General features: G+C 42.1%; 1 protein-coding gene across 13 annotated transcripts in view; it reads left to right on the top strand.

The window, feature by feature from the left end:
• LOC129045712 (atherin-like) overlaps positions 1-21,477 on the top strand; it is a 49,330-nt gene that overhangs the window by 3,493 nt on the left and 24,360 nt on the right. Inside the window, exons 3-4 of one of the 13 annotated variants that reach the window (XR_010410845.1) lie at positions 2,212-2,379; positions 4,012-4,470. The exons of 11 other annotated variants lie outside the window; for them this stretch is intronic. The gene's annotated coding sequence lies outside the window, so the exon portion shown is untranslated. Of the gene's footprint in view, positions 1-2,211; positions 2,380-4,011; positions 4,471-21,477 lie in introns of those variants that run through there. One more of the 13 variants, XM_064588790.1, reaches the window with a different exon arrangement.

The following is a 21,477-nucleotide window of genomic DNA, read 5'->3' as shown; positions in this document are numbered from 1 at the left end:
TTCTTTTCCTTGTTATTGTCAGTGCTCTGTAAGACATTTGATGACATGAACCTCTGAGCTTCAGTCATCACATACCAGGACCTTACCTAACGTCCTAAGAACACGTGTAAGGAAACTCTCCCAATAATTAATGGTTGGCACAAAATAATACTATTGGCTTAAAAAATTGAATTATTGATGTTGTTGTGAATAAAGAGGTGATGATGATAGTAATAAAAACTAGCCCTCCATGGTCTACTCTGTGGTGGATACTGTCTTAATTATTCTTTATATTTAGTAAGTCATTTAGTTCTCACAAGCCTATGAGGTACTATTATTATCCCCAGTTTACAAATGAAAAACTGAGGCACAAAACAAAAGAAGTTCAATGAAGAGTTTCTGCTGGACTTGGGGTGCCTGGGTGGCTCAGTTGGTTAAGTGTCCGACTTGATTTCAGCTCAGGTCATGATCTTGGGGTCCTGGGATCGAGCCCCGCCCCGAGCCCCATGTCAGGCTATGCGTTCAGCGGTAAGTCCGCTTGAGATTCTCTCCCTCTGGCGCCCCTGCCCTGCTTGTGCGTGCACTCTCTCTTTTTCTCAAATACATACATACATACATACATACATACATACATACATACATACATAAAGTCTTTCTTAAAAAAAAGTTTCTGCTGGACTTAAAGTAGATGTTAAGATAAAGATAAGTTTGATCATTCTTTCCTTGGAAAAAATAATGGGGAATTATTCCTCTCATTCTTACTCTACCACTCTGGCCTTCTTGCTGTTTCCCAGATACCCCAAGGTCTCTATTGCATAGAGCTTTGGCCTTTACTGTTCCCTCTACCTGGACTGTCTCTACATGACTTCCTCTTTGTTCCTTCCCAGTTTCCTGTTATTCTGTATCATTGACGTATTCCCTGGCCAGTCCATAGAAAACAGCATTTCCCCTCTTTGATGCTCCCCCATCTTTCTTACTCTGTTTTAAATGTTACTATGGCACTTAGCCCTCTACTGATTTGGGATAGTTATTAGCTTATTTACATGTATTTTTATTTTCCCTCACTAGTGTCAGAAGTTAAGCTCCCTGGTGGAAGGGACTCTGCCTGTTTTGTTCACCATTGTATCCCCAGATGGTGGAAAAGTACTTGAAATTAATCAACAAATGAAAAAGTTTAAAGAAAATAACATATGCCTAAATATTAGATTTCTCTTCTGAAAAGATTAGTTTGTTAACATTTTGAAAATTTTAATCAGATAAGAGAACCGTATTGCTTTGTTTGACAAAGATTTTATATTAGCTGCTTAGAACCAGCATATTAACACATGACAAATTTAATTACTTCACCCAATCTCTATCTGAAAGAGCCATAAATAACTCTAGAATCTAAAATTATTTCCTTCCTTCTTTAAAGTGGAGGGGCAAACATTTTCTGCTATTGTTTTTCTTTCATTTATTCTGCCAAATGCTGACTTAAGAAAGCAAATACAGCTACCCCTCACCTGTGAATTCTATTGCATGGTCAACACGATGCTTTGGAGTATATCCTGTCATTTGATCTCACCAAAACCTTATGAGATAGGAAGATGAGATCTGTTTTTCCCAAGAGCGTATGATAAATTTTCAGAGTCAGAAGGATATTAGAGCTCATCTACTCCATTCTCCTTTATTTTATAAGGAAAGCCTAGCCCAGCTTTCTCAGTGATCATACAGTTAGTCCTTGGCCTAATTCAGCTGGAACTAAGACCAGAGCTCTTTCTATACTAACTGATAGATCAAGCTCTTAGAAAGTCTGTAAGTCTATGAAATGAGATTAGAGCAGCTACCCAAATCATTTTTAGTTTCATGTGTAAATATTTAAGCTATATTAACATGTTTAAATAGGAAATTTGTTCTACAGATTTACTCCTATTATTTTGGAGGACTGACCTGTTAAGTTACTAAAATTAATGGCCCTAAAAAAATGAATGGCTTAGCATGTACCCAGTGAGGAGTTTGGTTTGCTCTTGAAGTAGAAAGTTGTCCTGAGACATTCTGGAACACACACACAGATTACTGTCTTTCTCCTAGGGAGAAGGCTGGTTGGTTTTAGGAAGGAGTAAAGCCCAATGGAAACATTGCTAATCTCTTTCTTTATCTACTTACTGAACAAATATTGCTGAACTCTGAGAAACAATGCTACCACTAGGGACTTTAATGAGTGTTTATCTTTCTAACTGCATATTTATATAGGGGAGGCTGCCTGTGGCATGCTTGCCAGAGGATTGGGAAGTGGCTGCTTGTGAAAGCTGAAAAAACTTAGTTTTACAAACCTGTTTCAGCAAAGTCTCCTTTCAAGTTTATTCAAGAGGAGGTTGCATTCTATAGCATCAGAAGAACTACTATTATCTCGTCATTTAGGTACCTGGACTTAAACTATTTTATTCTGGGATGCCTGGGAGGTTCAGTCGGCTAAGTGTCTGCCTTCGGCTCAAGTCATGATCCCAGGGTCCTGGGATTGAGTCCTGCATCGGCTCCTTGCTCATTGGGAGCCTGCTTCTCCCTCTGCCTGCCTCTCTCCCTGCTTGTGCTCTCTCTCTCTCTCTCTCTGATAAATAAATAAATAAAATCTTAAAAAAAATAAACTATTTTATTTTGAAACTATCTCAATAGCTGGGGCTTAAATTAGAAGGAAGAAAATATAGGGAAAAACTAGTCCTATGAGTTAATAATCCTATTAACTCTTATTGGTGTCTGGAAATGTCTATAAACGCTTCTGTTTCGAAGACCTTAGAAAATATTAATTGATTATCACTGATGGACTGATATCCTTTGCCAGTGATAGATTTGACATTGTTATTATGCTTGATGACATATTCAATTTAGGATGCTCATCAGTGTAATTAAATTTTGTCTGAGAGCTACATGGTCCTAGAGTATATGAGGTCACAAACATAACCATATATGTTACTAGCTAGAAAGCTGATGAAATCCCTGTTATGTAACATCACTGAAACCATCAGCCTAGTATATTCAGGGTGGAGAACAAATGGAGTGGCAAACAAGGCATCAAGACTGTAAGTTGCCTTGCTTAGGAGTTAGCCTGAGTCGCGCTACAAGGTGAAACACACATCTCTCGTGTGAATAGATGAAGACAAATACGCTTAGCTGGAATGAACAAGATCAAGCCAACTTCTAATGATTTCCTTCTGGGTAATGACTAAGAATCAAGAGAGGAAAAAAGAGAGTTCCATTCTGGAAAAATGACTAAAAGATAAAACAAGCTTATCAAGAAACCAGAATCTAAGGAAATGAGTAGACCGGTAGACAAGAGGTCTTGATATAGACCTTGGAGTTAACTTAGATACTAAAATGAGTAGAAGCATAGAATGTGGGTCAAGGAACAATGGCTTTTAGAAGGACTCCTTGAAGATGTTTCATGGAGAACTGGTATTTTAATCTACACAAGCTTTTCTGGAACACCAAGTCAGTGAAATGGAGCTGCCAATGTCAATAGCAATGTTATATTCATGAATTAGTGTTTGAAGTGCTATGAAACTGAAGGGGCTAGGTGGTTTTGGTAGTGGGGGTTGGATAAGACTGGGGAGAAGGAAAAGATAAAGGACATAGCATGGGGAAAATTTCTTGAGAACAAAGTAGATCACTGATTTATCTTACAAGATGTTATGGGCTGAATTGTGTTTCCTCAAAATTCATATGTTGAAGTTCTAACCCCTCATACCTCAGAAAGTGACTGTATTTGGAGATAGGGTCTTTAAAAAGGTACTAAGTTAAAATGAGGAATTAGTGTGGGCTCTAATACAATATGACTGATGTTCCAATAAGAAGAGAAGATTAGAGGGTGCCTGGGTGGCTAAGTTGGGTAAGCAGTCGACTCTTGATTTTGGCTCAGGCCATGATCTCAGGGTCCTGGGATCAAGCCCCGCATCAGGCTCCACACTCAGAGGGGAGTCTGCCTCAGGATTCTCTCTCTCCCTCTGCCCTCACCCCGCACTCACATGCTCACTCTCTCTCTCTCTCTCTCTCAAATAGATAAATAAGTCAAAAAAAAAAAAAAAAAGAAGAAGAAGAAGAAGAAGGAAGAGAAGATTAGGGCATAGACACACAGACCACGTAAAGACACCCAGGGAGACTATGTGAAGACACAGGGAGAAGACAGCTATCTATAAGCTGAAAGAGGCCTCAGAAGAAACCAACCACGGGGCGCCTGGGTGGCTCAGTCGTTAAGCGTCTGCCTTTGGCTCAGGTCATGATCCCAGGGTCCTGGGATCGAGCCCCGCGTCAGGCTCTCTGCTCTGCTGGGAACCTGCTTCTCCCTCTCCCACTCCCTCTGCTTGTGTTCCCTCTCTCTCTGTCTCTTTCTGTCAAATAAATAAATAAAAAATCTTTAAAAAAAAAAAAAAAGAAGAAGAAACCAACCACACCAAGACCTTGATCTTAGACTTTTAGCTTCCGGAATTGTGAAAAAATAAATTTTTGTTAAGCCACCCAGTCTGTGGTACTTTGTTATGGCATCTGTAGCAAACCAACACACAAGATAACACCATTTAAGTTCTAGGAATCAAATAATAATACTATTAATGGGTTCTAGTTTGACCCAAGACCATTTCCTTCTCCTGCCCCATAGAAATATGAAGTCCAAGTTTGGCTGAATGTTGCCATTTTCTAACTCTTTAAGAAGATATTTCTTTTCATAATATTCACAAGTTGCAATGAGTCAATATCACTCCTACTCTGGGGTGTAGGCCAGGATGTGGCATCATCTCCATTGTAATATTGTCATTAAAATCAGAAGGCAGGATGTTTACAAGCCTGCTGCTCTGTGAGTATTTTCAGTAGGAGGAGACTGATTGGTTTTCTGCTCAGAGTGGAAGGGATGCTCTGGTCTCTTCATTTGTATCTAACAGAGGAAGATTTAGAGTGGCAATTGGAACGATACCACTGCTGCCCCTGCAATTACTATTGGTAGCTAGTTAATAATAGCAATTCCATCACAGTTCTTGGTTCATAATAAGAGCTTAATAAGTGTTCATTCACTTTTCTATTATTCTGTCACAGCATTTCACAGTATGTGAAGCTCTATCACATATGTTATCTCAATTTATCTTCAAAACAAGTCTGAGAAATATGAATTACTGTTATCACTTTTATTCAGATTTCTGATAAACTGTATCTCAATGAGGGTAAGCTATTTTACCCAAAGTTGTACAGTTAATAGCAGAGATTGAACTCAGAGCAAGGTCACCTGTCTCCTCAAGCAGTACTCTTTCCAACTCACCCACCAGCTCTAAATAGTCCTATCCCACACTGTAAGTTTCAAATAATCTACTTTGATCAAGGAATGACATTTTCTCTATATTTCTGTATTATGTATATTTCTGTATATCAAATATTCTAGGTAATAGAGAACTTTGCCATTTATTATATGTATTGTGCTTATTTTACAAATACTATATGAATAAACATTTTGCACATGCAAATGAGCAGAAGAAGAGAAACCCCCTCAGTAAATTACTTCTCTCACCACTGGCCTTGGTTCAAGAATTTCTGAAGAGTGAGTACTTACAAATAATAATAAAAAGAGAATACTTAGAAGATACTTCCTCTTACATACAGAATTCAAACTACTAATACCCAGGGATAGATTAGTACCCAGTGTACTAATATACTAGTGTATTTATTTTATACTATAGATATACTATATACTATAGTGTATTTATTTTATAATATATATAGTCCATTTTACTTGGGGTGTATATGTGTATGGGGTGGAGAGGCGACTGCATCGTTTTATAGCAATATGTCTTTTTATTCGTTATGCTAAACTTACAAGCAAACTTTTGGAACATAATCCATTCATTGGATGGGGACTCCTTAAAAATTCAGAATTTTCGGGGCGCCTGGGTGGCTCAGTTGGTTAAGCGACTGCCTTCAGCTCAGGTCATGATCCTGGAGTCCCGGGATCGAGTCCCACATCGGGCTCCCTGCTTGGCAGGGAGTCTGCTTCTCCCTCTGACCCTCCTCCCTCTCATGCTCTCTGTCTCTCATTCTCTCTCTCACAAATAAATAAAAAATCTTAAAAAAAAAAAATGGGCGCCTAGGTGGCTCAGTTGGTTAAGTGATGGCCTTCAGCTCAGGTCATGATCCCGGAGTCCCGGGATCGAGTCCTACATCAGGCTCCCTGCTCGGCGGGGAGTCTGCTTCTCCCTCTAACCCTACCCCCTCTTGCACTCTCTCTCTCACTCTCTCAAATAAATAAAATCTTTAAAAAAAAATTCAGAATTTTCAAAGAATTATTTTATGTTCCTCTTAAACCAATCCTTTCATGATTTGGAGGGTACGTCAAGAATCGTACAATATCTATAGATTATTGTGACATATATGACATAACCCAATGATGGATGCCCTATAGACACAGAGAAGGACTAATTAATAAGACACTGGGTGATGACAAAGTATTAATGACATTACATAGGTGTTACTATGCTGTTAGAAATTCTGTAAGAATCCCTGATAGCTTGTGAATGAAGTCCAGAATATGCATTGATTGATGACTCACCCCACACTCTTTCCTTCTTAGAGAAGGAAGATGATAGAAGCCCAGGTCAGAGATGTTTGATTGTGGTGATGAAGGGCCAATTACTAGGCATGATATACAAAGGTATTATAATGGAGATTGAAAATTCAAAACCCTGGAGGTAGGGGCTGAGAGAGCCAGAAGGCAGGCATTCATTTCTACTTAGCTCTAGAACATTGAGGTAATGGGTAGGGTGACCAACCACATATCCCTATTTGCTTCAAGCAGTTTCACTTAATGCCTGTTGTTCAGTCATAATTATTAACAGAAACTCCTCTCACTCACAAAAGTGTTCCAGCTTGTAAAATATGGTATATGGACACTCTAGTCATAGGAAAATTTAGGCATAATACTGCCTGGTCTTCTGATTTTTTCAACTCAGAAATTTGGGTTTTAAAAAACATCTTTGGATTTTTAATGTGGGCAACAAATTCCAAATTTTTAAAAATGTTGAGGCCAAGGATAACTCATGAGGGGCAGAATCTGGCATGGGATCTGCCAGTTTGTAACTTCTAGGTTAAAATGTCTGGCTGATATGAGAATGCTCTTTGGTTTGCCCTTTGGAGAATTTGTCTCTCATGTGGCTGGTGAGAAAAGGTCTTTGGGTGCTTCCTACGTGGGAGGGCCTTCTTGTTCTAGAAAGTTCCAATAGAAATCAGTGTGGACTTCATGAACTAAAAGGCCTGACATGAGCAACTTGGGCCAGTTGTTGTAGCCTTTAGTAATGATTATAGTTAGCGCTTCACATGTACCAAGGAGCACCAAGGACTGCTGGCAACCATCAGGAGCTAGGAAGAGGCAAGAAAGGATTCTTCTCTAAAGCCTTCAGGGGGAGCATGGTCCTGCCAATGTCTTGATTTGGGACTTCAAGCCTCCAGGACTGTGAGAGAATGAATTTCTTTCTTTCTTTTTTTTTTTTTTAGGATTTTACTTATTTATTTTAGAGAGAGAGAAAACACAAGCAGGGGCAGAGGGAGAGGGAGAAGCAGACTCCCTGCTAAGCAGGGATTCCCAATGCTGGGCTCGATCCCAGGACCCAGGGATCATGACCTAAACGGAAGGCAGATGCTCAAGTGACTGAGCATTGTCGACTGTACTAAATGCATTACATAGATGATCTCATTTACTCTTCACAATAGTTCTACAGGGAAGATATTACTATCTCCGTTGTCCTAATGAGGAAACTGAGACTTAAAAGACTAACTAGTTTGAACAAGGTCATCCAGCTAGTAGGTGGCAAAATCAGGATCTGAACTCATATCAAACTTGACTCCAAAGCCCACAGCTTTATCCTTACTGTCTGTGGCTTCCCAAGGTAGAGAGATCAACCTTTTTTTCCCTTGGGACATTTTTTCATTTGAGTGAATCCTTTTTGACCTCTTGTCACTATAGAAAATTATAATATTGACTTTGGGTCTATAAGAAGACATTTTCTTGTTTTTATTCAGGGTTTTAGACCAGAGGCCCAGTGGTTCAGCCCCAATCTTAGAATGGGGGCCCCTTGGAAGTTTAGAGCCAAAGTCCCAGTTAGTTATAAGCAGTGTTCATTTGCCAGGTGTCCCTTCTGCTCAGATTGCTTGAGAATCTATGATGATGCTAGGCAGCTGGTCAAAGATTTAAGGTTTCATGATCTTAGTCATCTCTGTATCCTGTACCCATTTTAGAAATATAAATAAGAAATAGACCTCGCCCAATGGAGACTAAGAAAAGCATAGGATTTTCTTTCCATTATCTACTTGACCAAAAATTGGGGAATGTTTAACATGTTATACTGGGTTGGGTTGTGTCCCCCCAAGACTCATGTCTGCCTGGAACTTCAGAATATGATCTTCTTTGGAAAAAGGGTCTTTGCAGATGTAATTTGTTAAAAGGAGGTCACACTGGATTAGGGTAAGCCCTCATCTGATGGCTGGAATTCTTATAAGAAGAGAAAGAGACACAGAGGCCTCCATAGAGAGAAGATGGCCATATAAAAATGAGTAGAAATTTTAAAAATGCACCTGTAAACCAAGGAGCACCAAGGACTGCTGGCAACCATCAGGAGCTAGGAAGAGGCAAGAAAGGATTCTTCTCTAAAGCCTTCAGGGGGAGCATGGTTCTGCCAATGTCTTGATTTGGGACTTCAAGCCTCCAGGACTGTGAGAGAATGAATTTCTTTTTTTTTTTTTTTTAAGATTTTACTTATTTATTTTAGAGAGAGAGAAAACACAAGCAGGGGCAGAGGGAGAGGGAGAAGCAGACTCCCTGCTGAGCAGGGATTCCCAATGCTGGGCTCGATCCCAGGACCCAGGGATCATGATCTGAGCGGAAGGCAGATGCTCAAGCGACTGAGCCACCCAGGTGCCCCAAATTTCTATTGTTTTTAACCATCCAAATTTGTGGTAATTTGTTATAGCAGCCACAGGAAACGAGTACACGTTAAAGAAAAAAAATTACTGTAATGCCCATTCAGAATAGGAATGGAAGAATTTGTGTTGACTTTAAATTCAGAGTCCCGAAGTCAAAAGTTCAGAAAGTATTTCCTGGGCGCCTGGGTGGCTCAGTCGTTAAGGTCTGCCTTTGGCTCAGGTCATGATCCCAGGGTCCTGGGATTGAGTCCCACATCGGGCTCCCTGCTCAGCGGGGAGCCTGCTTCTCCCTCTCCCACTCCCCCTGCTTGTGTTCCTGTTCTCGCTGTCTCTCTCTGTCATATAAATAAATAAAATCTTAAAAAAAATATTACTGTAATGCCCATTCAGAATAGGAATGGAAGAATTTGTGTTGACTTTAAATTCAGAGTCCCGAAGTCAAAAGTTCAGAAAGTATTTCCTAACCCACTGTTAGCTAAAGAATATACTCTTCAGAGAGGCAAAATTCCCTCCCTAGATATTGTGAAATCATCTGTGGAATTTCAACAGAGGACCAGAAGTATCCAGTGTGTTGGTTCAATATGGCTCAGTTCTAAGCTAAACTTGACCAAGACTTGTTGTGATAGGAAGCCCATTAATAAATCTACTACTATTTGTCATACTGTCCCAAGTCTGAAATCCAAGATGGCTGGGATAAGCCATAGACATTGGAGTGTGCATTACACAGTACTCTTTTCCCATTCTCTGCCACGTGTGCCCTGTCTGGCATCTGACTCAGTTTCCCTCATGGGACTATGATTCCCACAACCTCACCAGCTTTCATTTCTCTAAGGGCAGATCCCTGTCTTACTCTAACCTCTGGCTAGTGTCTGTCTCAAATTGGATGGACTCTGTGCAACAGGGAGGAATCTCTCATACTCTCAATTCCTAGAATGCCCACTGTCCATTCTGAGAAAAGCTAGCCGCAGCTTCCACCTTCTGCACTCAGCTGATTCTACCACATTTGCATGTCTCATCCAAGAGCAGCCCGTTTCAGGCCTATCAGTGTTCTATGAAGTAATCAGGCAGGAGAGCTCTACCCAATGAGGAAAAAGGCAAGCAACAGCACAAATAAGACCTTCTATGTTGGAGAGTTTAAGTCTCTGGAGACCCCCTGCTGTTGGTAGCAGGGACAGAAGTTGGAAAGACCCAGAAAGTAGAAACCATGGAGCCATTCGTGAGCAGAAGCCATGAAACAAAAAGAAGAACACATGAAGTTACCAGTAAAAGGCAAGAACAGTGAAAATGCAGGCTAAGCGATCATTACAGTCAGGTTGATGGGTGCCCAGGGTCTCATCGGACAACCCAAGCTGCATTGTATTCTAAAGCAGCTTCTAGTTTTTAAATGCTGTTCTGGTCTCTGTGAGGCACAGCTGGACAGCCACTAAGAGGGTTCTCTGACTTCCTTACACCTTTTATCCCTATAACACCATCTTATCGCTTCGACTCCTGCCATTAACTAAGGTAAATACATCTCTATTCTTTTTTTTTTTTTTTTTGAGAGAGAGAGACTGAGAGAGAGCATGAGAGGGGGGAGGGTCGGGAGGGTCAGAGGGAGAAGCAGACTCCCTGCTGAGCAGGGAGCCCGATGCGGGACTCAATCCCGGGACTCCAGGATCATGACCTGAGCCGAAGGCAGTCGCTTAACCGACTGAGCCACCCAGGCGCCCCAATACATCTCTATTCTTGAGACATTAAAAAACCAGGCTATGAAACCACCATGTGCCACTGCCAAGTTCCATCAGATTAGAATTCTTGGATACCCTCACAGTGATCCTGAGTATCCGGCCCCCTGTTGGACACTGACCTTCGGCCCGTTCATTACCATAGCTTGGCTAGTCCTTCTTACCCCAATTCTGCTGCTTCCCCTTTCCCAATTTACTTGCTGTAGAAGTTCTCAAATGCCTTATAAATCAAGGCACATGGGTTGTACTGGTTCCATTCAGTGATGAAGTAATAAACATTGGAATTCGTTTCAACAAGGTTGGGTCTCACTTGTCTTTACTGTATTATACAGATGGGTCAGGTGTAGCTACATCTCAACAGAATTAAAGGTTTCAGTAATTTAGAAGTCAAAGATTTGGGGTCTTCTGTGTCCAGCTTATCTGCAATCAGAAACCACAGTGGTCTAAAGATGTTCAAAGTCTTGCAGACCGTGTGTTCATGCGTGATTTTGAGGTATGATTATGAAGTGTCAAACAAGGAGGCAGAACTCCTCAACATAAGGAATTTCACCCTGTGCCCTAATTCCCCTTAGGTGTTACACAGTATGTTTCTGTTTTCTGTTTATAATAACACAAGTTCATTTTAGAAAATTGGTGAGAATTTTAACACAATCTATAACGTCCCTACCCAAGATAGTGATTATTAATGACTTAATATTCCTCATTTTAGTCTTTGTGCATTTGTATATATTTAAATTTTTCACAAGATTGAAATTTTCCTATATACACCACTTTCTTTTTTTTTTTAATTTTTTTTTTTTTAGAATTTATTTATTTATTTGAGAAAGAGAGAGAGACAGAGATAGTGAGAGAGAGCACAAGTGGGGAGGAGAGGGAGATGCAGGCTCCCCGCAGAGCAGGGAGCCCGATGTGGGACTCGATCCCACGACCCCAGGATCATGACCTGAGCCAAAGGCAGACGCTTAACCGACTGAGCCACCCAGGCACCCATTATACACCACTTTCTACTCCTGTTTGTTTTGCTTTGCTTTGCTTTTGCTTTTGCTTTATCACTTAGCATTTTACAACATAAGCATTTCCCCATGCCATTGAGGATTCTTCAAAAGCATGATTTAGTGTGGTCATGTAATAGTTCATTTTCCAGAAGTTCCTTACATTAACTTACCACTGAATGTTTGTATTGCTTCTAGTTTTCCTTAGGTATGAATAACAAGATGGCGAGCTTCCTTGTACTTAGAGCTGAGTTTGTATCAATCCTTATTTTCTTAGATTAGATCCCTAGAAATGGAAGTTTTGGTCAAAGGCTAGGCATATTTTTATGCATCTTTCAACATGTGGCCAAACTGGTCCCCAGAAAGAATATACCTCTTCACAGTCTTGGCAGTGGCATATCAGAATGCATCTCAACAGAGCAGCATTTGATTTGTTGCCTCCGTGAAGTATCAGAAGTCCCATTGAGCCTTGGAGTTCTTGCTGGCTCCTCCCTGAGTCTTTCTTTGTTAGGTTCCATACTGGTCCTCATCTCATTTCCACTGTTCATAATTAGCATCCAGATGTTCAAAACCTGCCTCTTCCATCCAAAGACTGGGAAGACTTCGGTTAGCAAGAACATCAATAGCGTTTGCCCTCCTAGTCAATGCAAGTTTGGAAATGGTCTTTGGTTCTCAGGCTGAAATAAGATCCCGGTGCTTCAATGTCTTTGGGCAATGATTCTCCCTGGATGCCGCTAGGTGCCCCTCTATAGCTCTCTTCCACTTGCTTCTCTTGGGCTTTTTTTTTTTTAGGATTTTATTACTTACTTGAGAGAGACAGAGTAAGAGAGAGAAAGAAAGAGAAAGTACAAGCTGGGGGAGGGGCAGAAGGAGAGAGAGAAACAGACTCCCTGCTGAGCAGGGAACTCGACTTGGGGCTCGATCCCAGGACCCTGAGATCATGACCTGAGCCAAAGGCAGATGCTTAACCAACTGAGCCACTCAGGCTCCCCTCTCTTGGGCTTTTGAGTTCACAATCGAACTGGTACCTGCTTTCCCTGCATCACTTTGCCTGCCCCATTTCCTGGGACTGAGCTATCTCTTGCTCTTCCCTATCTCCTATTGGATCAATTTCCTTGAAAGATTTAGCTTTATCTTTCACAATCCTACATTGCAACAATCTTCCATCCCACCCCACTCCTCTGCCAGAGACCACTCCCTTTAGCTGTTCCCTTTGACCTTGACATCTATGAAATGGGCCAGTAGTTCCTATAATTTTGCTCGGTCTTGTTCTCTTATTGCCATCCTCTCCTCTGGGAAGCCACCTCGGCCCTAGCTTTGCCCTTGACTCTGGCAAGTCCCTCTCGCTTTGGCTCAGAGTTTCTTCTCTGTTCCCAGCACGCCCAGGCCCGTGTGCTATGAGTCCAGTGAGAAGCTGACAGCTCAAGGCCTTGCTTCAGGATATTAAGGGAGTGTACTAAATGAGCACTGAAGGGCTGTGGCAGTTTGCCAGTTTCATCTTAATAAATTCTGTTCCACTCCCTGGTCTTATCCCCTCCCTGCTCAATATCCATTTGGTCCTTCCTACCTCTCATTTATTTAAACTTCATCTCTGGCATCAGCACCTTTGTTGAACTTCTCTCTGGCCTCTGGCCCACCATGTGATATCCCTCTTCCCCACTTGGCTCCTTCTTCCTACCTTGGCATTACCGGCCTGGTCTGGCTTCCCTCTGAGCTGTGTCCATAAGCTGTCCTAGCAGGGATGTCCTGGCATTCCTAAGGGCCCTGCCTCCTCCTGGGCTTGGCACTGCGCCAGAGGCTGTAGAGAAAGGATATTTTAACCCCTCTGATCTTGGTTTTCTTTTGAGAAGATAAGGCATAATACTTGAATATGGGCAGCTCAGGTTCAGACCACCCTTTCCGGCAAATCCTTTCCAGGAACATACTTTGGGAAGAAATAATGTGGAGAATAGGAGCAGCCACTTGGATCTGAAGAAACTCTAAGAGATAAACCTTCAATTGTTGTCTAGAATGCCCTCATCATCTCCCTACGGGATGGTCTTAGCCAATTCCAGATCGCCAATTGATTGGGAGCTACCACAGTGCTTCCATCACACAAACGGGATCTCCTCTCCTTGCTGTTGCTGCTTGCTCCCAGAAGCCCTGGTAACTTTTTCCTTAGACCTGCTACTGACTGTCTAAATCCACCTGCTTCAAGGGTAGGGATGGCTGGTCGCCCTAGTGAGTGCTACCGGGCCAGGGGCTATTTCACTCATGGGGAACAAGAAAGTGAAGAGCTGTCTCTTGGTTTGTGAAGCCCAAGTCCGAAAATCCAGGAGCAGAGTCTGGTGCCTTGCCACCCTGGCAGCTGCGACAGACTTGGCACAGCACCAGGAATGCAGATGTAGGGAGATTGGGAAGAAGCACTCTTCTTGTTTCTGGTCTATTTTATGAGCCAGCAGGCAAGGCACATGGTGGTATTCTTTCTGGTCAAGCTGCTTTTGATTAAAAGAAACTGAAACCCACTCAGAGTTCAGGCAAATGGAACGAGAGGAAGGGCTGGCCCTTCTAAGGGAAAGCTAGCAGGAAAGTAGGGGATGACAGGCTAACTGACATGGCCAGAGCAGTGGGGTCAGCCAAAGCTCAAACGCCGGGCACTAAATGGACACTGGTCACTGTCATTGCCCTCCTTCTGTAATGCTTATTCCCGGGCTCCCTCCTGCTTAAACAAAGACTAGAAATTCCCGAAGCACGTGCTACTCCAGAAACAGCTCGCAACCGTCAATATTCCCTCACCTCCAAACTGTGCTGAGAAATTATCAGAGCTTTGAATGGGATTCTGAATCTCTCTCACTTAGACAGGGGCTAACTTCTCCTGAATGTTGTGCTTATTGTATAGATCTAAGAACTAATAATATCTTTGCCATTCCGCTCTCTTCTCCTCCCCACTTCAGGAACTGGGCCTTCAGCGCTACGGCCTTTGCTTCTCTTCGTCTGCACTGTGGTGGGGTACAGGGTGTAGAACACAGAGGGAGGCTGGGAGAACCAACTTATTCCTTTAACTCTGGTTCTGAAGAGGACTCTTTGGGGTCCGTAGAGTTCCTGTTAGCCAATCCTTACTCAATTCATGATAGCTTACCTCTCAGTATTCATTACATCCCCAGCATTGGAGTTTCCCATTCTCAGCTTTCTGAATCAACCTTTCTGGTTCCAAAGACAGATATACAAATAAATTATTTGTGACAACGTATCATTAGCTCTTAAAGGAAATATACCCATTGGCTTTCTTTAATCTTTACAGCATTGGGCCTCACATGCATGAGGAAACCAAGGCTCATAGAAGTGAAGTGACTTGCCCAAGGTCACATGAGTTAATGGTAGAGTCAGGACAGGAACTCAGATCTGTCTTCAGTCCAGGAATCTTTCCATTATCCTATCATGCCATCCTCAGCATTTGGTTCACTTTGGCTTACGCAACACTGTCTCTTGAGTTGAAATGACTTCTGTAGCTCAGAAATAGGTCGGTTGCCTTTTGGCATTTTCTTTTTGGCCTTCTGGCTTTCTACAGTGGAGCCTCAAAATAATATGGCCTGCTGATGTATGGAATGGGGAATGATGGGACCCAGATCCTCAACAGGTGTGCGAGTAATCCCAAATCCTGGAAAGTTCTTGTTGGTATTTTCTCACTTAAGATGCATTTCTAAAGCCTTGGCTTCCAAAGGCAATAGTGTCACAAGATTTGAATGTGGTTATGACCATAATGTCCTTAAGTCACCATTTCTTCAGTTCTGGGACCAAGTAACAGTGCAATGTGGTCATAAAATCCTATTTACATTTCTGTTCTGTTCTTGTGAAGATTTAACTCACCTACATTTTATCTCCCATGATAGACACAAATGTAGTAGAGGCCACCATCAAGGGTGAGATGGTGGATTGTGACATCAAACAAGTCTGAGATCATATCCTGACCTTATTATGATTATTGCAGTCCTTTGAACTACCTCCGTCTTCACTATATAACAGGAAACCTTGATACTCAAGCTACTAGATGATATAATTGTGTTTCTTTGGCATCCTGGCAGTGTGTTCATATTTGTTCTGTTGACTTTTCCCTCTTTCTCTAGCTCTCTTAGTTATTTTTACCTTATATAAGCTTTAGGTAAACATAGGCTTCTTTTGACAAACAGAAAAGAATGACGAGTAAATTTCATTAATTATAGTTCTGTTTCATACTTCGATTTTTTAAATGAATTATGTCTGTCTTAATTTAGATATTCATTTTAATTATAACCATTGAAACTCTTAGTTTAATTAAGATATCTGTATTATATGGCAAGACCTATAGGCAATATTTGATATGTTAATTTCAAAGATATCCACTTTATTCATTCCCTCTCCTTTAAGTTTTTGTTCAAATCTCACCTCATTAATGGGGTTTACTCTGGTCATCCCAATTAATTCTGCAAGCTTCCACCTTCCCACACTTCTGCCACCACCCCCACCCACTTCACTGGCACTCCTGAATCATTTTATCTTGCTCGATTTTTTTTCCATAGCACTTATCACCACCTAACATACTATGTAATTTTATTATGTTTAATGTGTGTTCTCACATGGGCAGAAGTTACTCTCTCTTTCTCTCTCCCTCTCTCTCCCCCTCCCTTCCTCTCTTCTTTCTCATTAGTATTTCTCAAGTGCCTACAATAGTGCCTAGGACATAGATATTCAGTGAATATGTTAAATATTAATGTGTGTTAAATGAATACACAGGCATATATGTCCTTAAGCAGGTCTATTTAGAACTACCAAATGATTATCTTCTGTAGTAAAAATATAGACAAATCTCTGAGCCATTATTTGTCTTTTCTTATTTTCCTACTAAGCTAAACTAGACTTCAGTAATAACTATTTATATATACCTGCCTGTGTATATATGTATACATGCACGCACATACATAGTATGCACATAAATGCACATATATACACATATGTAAGAAGATTAGATTTTTGCGTAGTGCAATAACTTTTAAGCCTGTCAACAGAGTGTAATCCTTTTTTTCCTTTTTTCTATTTTGAGGCAATGAATGTTTATTTTATTTTATTTTTTTTTTATTTTTTATTTTTAGATTTTATTTATTTATTCATGAGAGACAGAGAGAGAGAGGCAGAGGGAGAAGCAGGCTCCCAAGGAGCAGAGAGCCCGATGCGGGACTCGATCCCAGGACCCTGGGATCATGACCTGAGCCGAAGGCAGTCGCTCAACCAACTGAGCCACCCAGGCGCCCTGAATGTTTATTTTTAAAGACATAGATGTTTCAGGGGCACCTGGGTGGCTCAGCTGTTAAGCGTCTGCCTTCGGCTCAGGTCGCGGTCCAGGGTCCTGGGATCAAGCCCCGCATCGGGCTCCCTGCTCCGCGGGAAGCCTGCTTCTCCCTCTCCCACTCCCCCTGCTTGTGTTCCCTCTCTCGCTGTGTCTCTGTCTGTCAAATAAATAAAATCTTAAAAAAAAAAAAAAAGACATAGATGTTTAATCACATATCCCTGGGGTGAATGCCCCAGGGTGAAAGTCCAGAAAAAGTTCCTTTTCAAAACTCCCAGAGTTGAGTCCTGGTTTGGCCCTGATCCAGTTAGACAACTGGATCATTCTCCACATTGGTGCTTGAATATGGAGCATCATTTTAGAGTGAAGCTCAGAAAGAATCTGTTTTTATCTAAAGTAAAGTTATTTGCTGTTTAGCCCTAACAGGCTGACTTGATTCATGTTCACGAACATTCACTTAATCAACTTATTTATTTCCCATTCTTTATCAGGCATTGGGCTAGGTCCTGGTTATATACAATGGAAGGGCAAAGTTCCTCCCTGTAAGTAATCCAATCTAGGACAGTAATAGACATGTAAAAGGACAATTATAATGCAATGTAAGTGCCTCTTTAGAGCGGACAACAGGATGTTAAAGGAACACAAGGGGTTAGGATATATACCTGGTCTCGAAGTAATGCAAACCATTGTCAAGTTCACCCTTAGACAACCAGATCTTTGAGACTGGACCAGTCCTTTTGACTGCTCTGAAGTGGCAATTGCTCATGGCCAGGAACAGAGGGAGCAAATTCATTATCATCATCATCATCATCATCATATATTTAATGACAATGATGACAGTGAGGGAAAGAGCTTATGGAACAAGGAAAACAATCTTACTCATAACTAAAACAATGCAAATTGGAATAATAATGCAATCGATTTGTTAAATGTTGAGCACCTACTATGTGCCAGCACTGTGGAAGGTGTAGGAGGTTAGCAGCGACTACAACCTACGGAGTTGTGGCTCTCAAAGAACTTATATTCTAGTTGAGGAGACATAAAAACTACGAGTAAATAATAGGTAGGTGCATGAGCTTATAATTAGAGTCCTGGATAAAGCCCAGTCTCAGTGAGTCCCCTGGGCCCATGGATCCAAATGGGGGTCATTTCCCTTGTTCTCAAGTGTGTAATTGAGATTAACAGACTTGAAAGTTGGAGATGGAGAAAGCCAAGGGATAAAAAACAACATTACAGTTTTGCTCCAGGGTTATGCTAATTATCCCACTTATCACAATATAGTCTGAAGCAGAGAGCTGGACTTCTCTCAGAACATTATTACATTGATAACATCATGCTGATCAGGCAAAAGAAACAAGAGGTAGTTAGCATACTGGAGACGTGGGTAAGATGTGTGCGTGCTCCACCAGGTGGGAAAGAAGCCCTATGAAGATTCAGAGATCTGCCACTTCAGTACAGTTTCCAGGGTCCAGTGGTCGGAGATGGGGTGGGGTGCTGGGATATGCCTTCAAAGTAAGAGACATATTACTGCTTCTTACATCTACTACAAGGAAGGAAGCACTGTGACCGATAACACTTTGGGGTCCTGGAAGCAACACATTCTACACCTAAATATTGTGTTAGTCCATAAACTGGTATCCTGGAAGACTACCAGCTTCGAGTGGGACCCAGAGCAGAAAAGGGCTTTATACCCAGTCCAATATAAGTGGCTGAGCTGCTTGGGCCATGAGATCTATGATGGTCAAGTTGTCAGTGGTGGAAAAGTAGAGTTTATGGTCAGTCTCTTTGGGAGAATCACAAGGTAGGCTTCTGGAGTTTTGGAGCATGGTCATGCCATCTATAGCTAAACAGAGTTCTTGATATGTTACTGAGCCCTATAGACCTGAACTGTTTGACCAGGGAATACCAAGTACCTAGACCTACCTGTGATGAGTTAGGTTATTTTGGTGCCATCAAGTTATAAAGTCAAACAGATCCATCAGTGATAGATTAAAAGATGGAGGTAGTATATCCAGGATTGAGCGCAGGCAACACCAGGAGGCATAACTTAGCTTCATGAGCAGGTAGTCCAGGCCCCCATGTCACCAAAAACAGTCACAAAAGCATTTCCCCCTCAATTTTCACCTACCTATATGGGGGTCCCTGTATGACCAGCTTAAACAGGACAAAGCCTGAGTCTGAGTTCTGGATGGGTTGACTTTGCATATGTGAGCAAGCCAAAAATGGACAGCAGCTACATTACAGCCACTCTCAGGGTGGACTTGAAAGAAAGTGAAGAAAGAAAATCTTTCCAATGGACAGAGCAGAAAGCAGCATGCCTTCTTCTTTGTGAAGAAGGAGAAATGTCCCAAGATAGGAAAGTATATTTCTTATCTATTGCTACATTACAAATTACCTTAGCAGCTTAAAACAACACATATCTCACAGTGTCTGTAGGTTAGAAATCCGGGTGTGGTTTGGCTGGACCCTCTGGCTCAGGGTTTCTCACAAGGCTGCAACTAAGACGTCAGCCAAGGTGGATTCATCTCCAGGCCCCACTGAAGGAGGATCTGCAATCAAGCTCACTTACGTAGTTGTTCTCAGGATTCAGTTTCTTTTCTTTTTTTTTTAAGATTTTTTATTTATTTGACAGAGAGAGACATAGCGAGAGAGGGAACACAGGCAGGGGGAGTGGGAGAGGGAGAAGCAGGCTTCCCGCGGAGCAGGGAGCCCGACGTGGGGCTCGATCCCAGGACCCTGGGATCATGATCTGAGCCGAAGGCAAATGCTTAAAGACTGACCCACCCAGGTACCCCATGATTCAGTTTCTTACAGGATGCTACACTGAGGACCTCAGCTCCTTACTGCCTTAAAGCCAGAGTTCCTCTGTTCCTTGCCACATCAGCCTCTATAGGATAACTTACAACATGGCAGCTGGCTTTCATGAGAGTGAGCAAGTAAGAGTATAAGAGGGTGAGCAGGATGGAAGCTAGTCTTTTTGTAACTAATATCTGAAGTGATATCCCATTACTTTTGCTGTATTCTATTTGTGGGAAGTAGGTCATTAGGTCCAGCCGCACTCCAGGGGGAGGGAATTACATAAGGGCATGGACACCATTAGGTGGGGATCATTGGGAGCCATCATAGAAACTGCCTTTCACAATACATATTCCCAGGCAATGGTTATTAAAGCATTGGAATGGCCTAGTGAAGGTATAGCTGAGGTGCCAATTTGGTGGCAATACCTACAGGATGGAGTGCCATCCTTCAGAACACCGTATCTTTTAGAGACCCCTTTATGGACTGTATCCCCTCTAAGAATAATATTAAGGATGGAAGCAGAAGTATTCTTGCCATTATTCCCAATGACTTACCCTGGTAATTCTGAGAAGTGCACAGTTAGAAGTCCTGGTTCCCAAAGGAAGTGCCCCCTTGCCATGAAACAGAGCAAGGAGTCCCACTGAATTACAAGGTACAACCGCCACCTGGATACTTCAAAATTTTGTGTCCAGACACCAGCTGACAAAGAGTAAAATCTGGAACAATTAACCTTGATCAGTAAGAGAGATGGGGCTGTTTTTACACAATGGGGGCAGGAATGAAAACAAGTACTTGGATACCTCCTGGTAATCTGTTACCCAACTATAACTGAATGAGCACATACAGCAACCCCAGTGCAGGAAGGATATGAAGACCCCTCAGGAATGAGGGTTTGGGTTCAACTACCCAGGAGAGCCACCAATACTTGTGGAAGTAAAGGTAGAGGATGAGGGAGATCTAGAATGGATAGTAGAGGAGGGAGAGGGTGAGTGCCAGTTTTGACTCAAAAACTAAGTACAGAGGTGGGACAATAGCTTGTCCCACGAACCTCCTTTTTCTAAGTTGCTCCTCAGGAAGAGGGGACTATAGGAACCATGGATGATCTGCTGTTTGAACTTGTCTGAAATGGATGCCTTGTGAGGCAGTAGGAGTGGACGATGGTGGCCACAGAAGTGTGTCATTCAGTTCTCCCTTTAAGAGAACCAGATGTAAGGCCAGCTCTCGCACCTTTGGATATGTCCCAATGTTCACCCTGTGGCCACAGTCATGCCAGGCTGGTCCCAGCCAACGCCTGAGTTGGGGGGGGGGTATAGAGCTAGGCCAATTCTGCCAAACATGAGCGTTCTCTTCTTGTCTCAGCTCAGAGTAGAGCTACTGTGCCGTTCTCCTTCCCCTTCTCTCTTCATATGTGTTAGACCTACATCACAATTGGAAGGCTCTTCTGCCTCCTCTCACTCTCTAGCCCCCTATATCCTCTGTGGGCTCTGCTCCCAGTAAACTTCAGACATGCCTAATTCCTTCTTGGTGACTGCTTCTTGGAGGACCTGGACTGACACAAGAGCTGAGTGAGCTTATCCCTGGGAGTTCAGGGTAAAATTCCCAAAGAAATTTCTTGAATCTAAATCAATTCTAACCCAACACACGAGTCTCCCAACTATACAAGTCCACACTACAGTCCCACTTACAGAGCACAGATTTGTACATTAACAAAAACTGTAAATTCCTGTTGCTCTGGGCAGTTAGCCACCGTGCCCAAGCA

The sequence above is a fragment of the Mirounga angustirostris genome, unplaced genomic scaffold, assembly GCF_029215605.1.
Source record: "Mirounga angustirostris isolate CCGP_5_RB_7025 unplaced genomic scaffold, mMirAng1.0.hap1 SCAF_4, whole genome shotgun sequence".
NCBI lineage: Eukaryota > Metazoa > Chordata > Mammalia > Carnivora > Phocidae > Mirounga > Mirounga angustirostris.
Note: the sequence above shows the minus strand (reverse complement) of the source record. Positions and strands in the feature narration are given on the sequence as shown.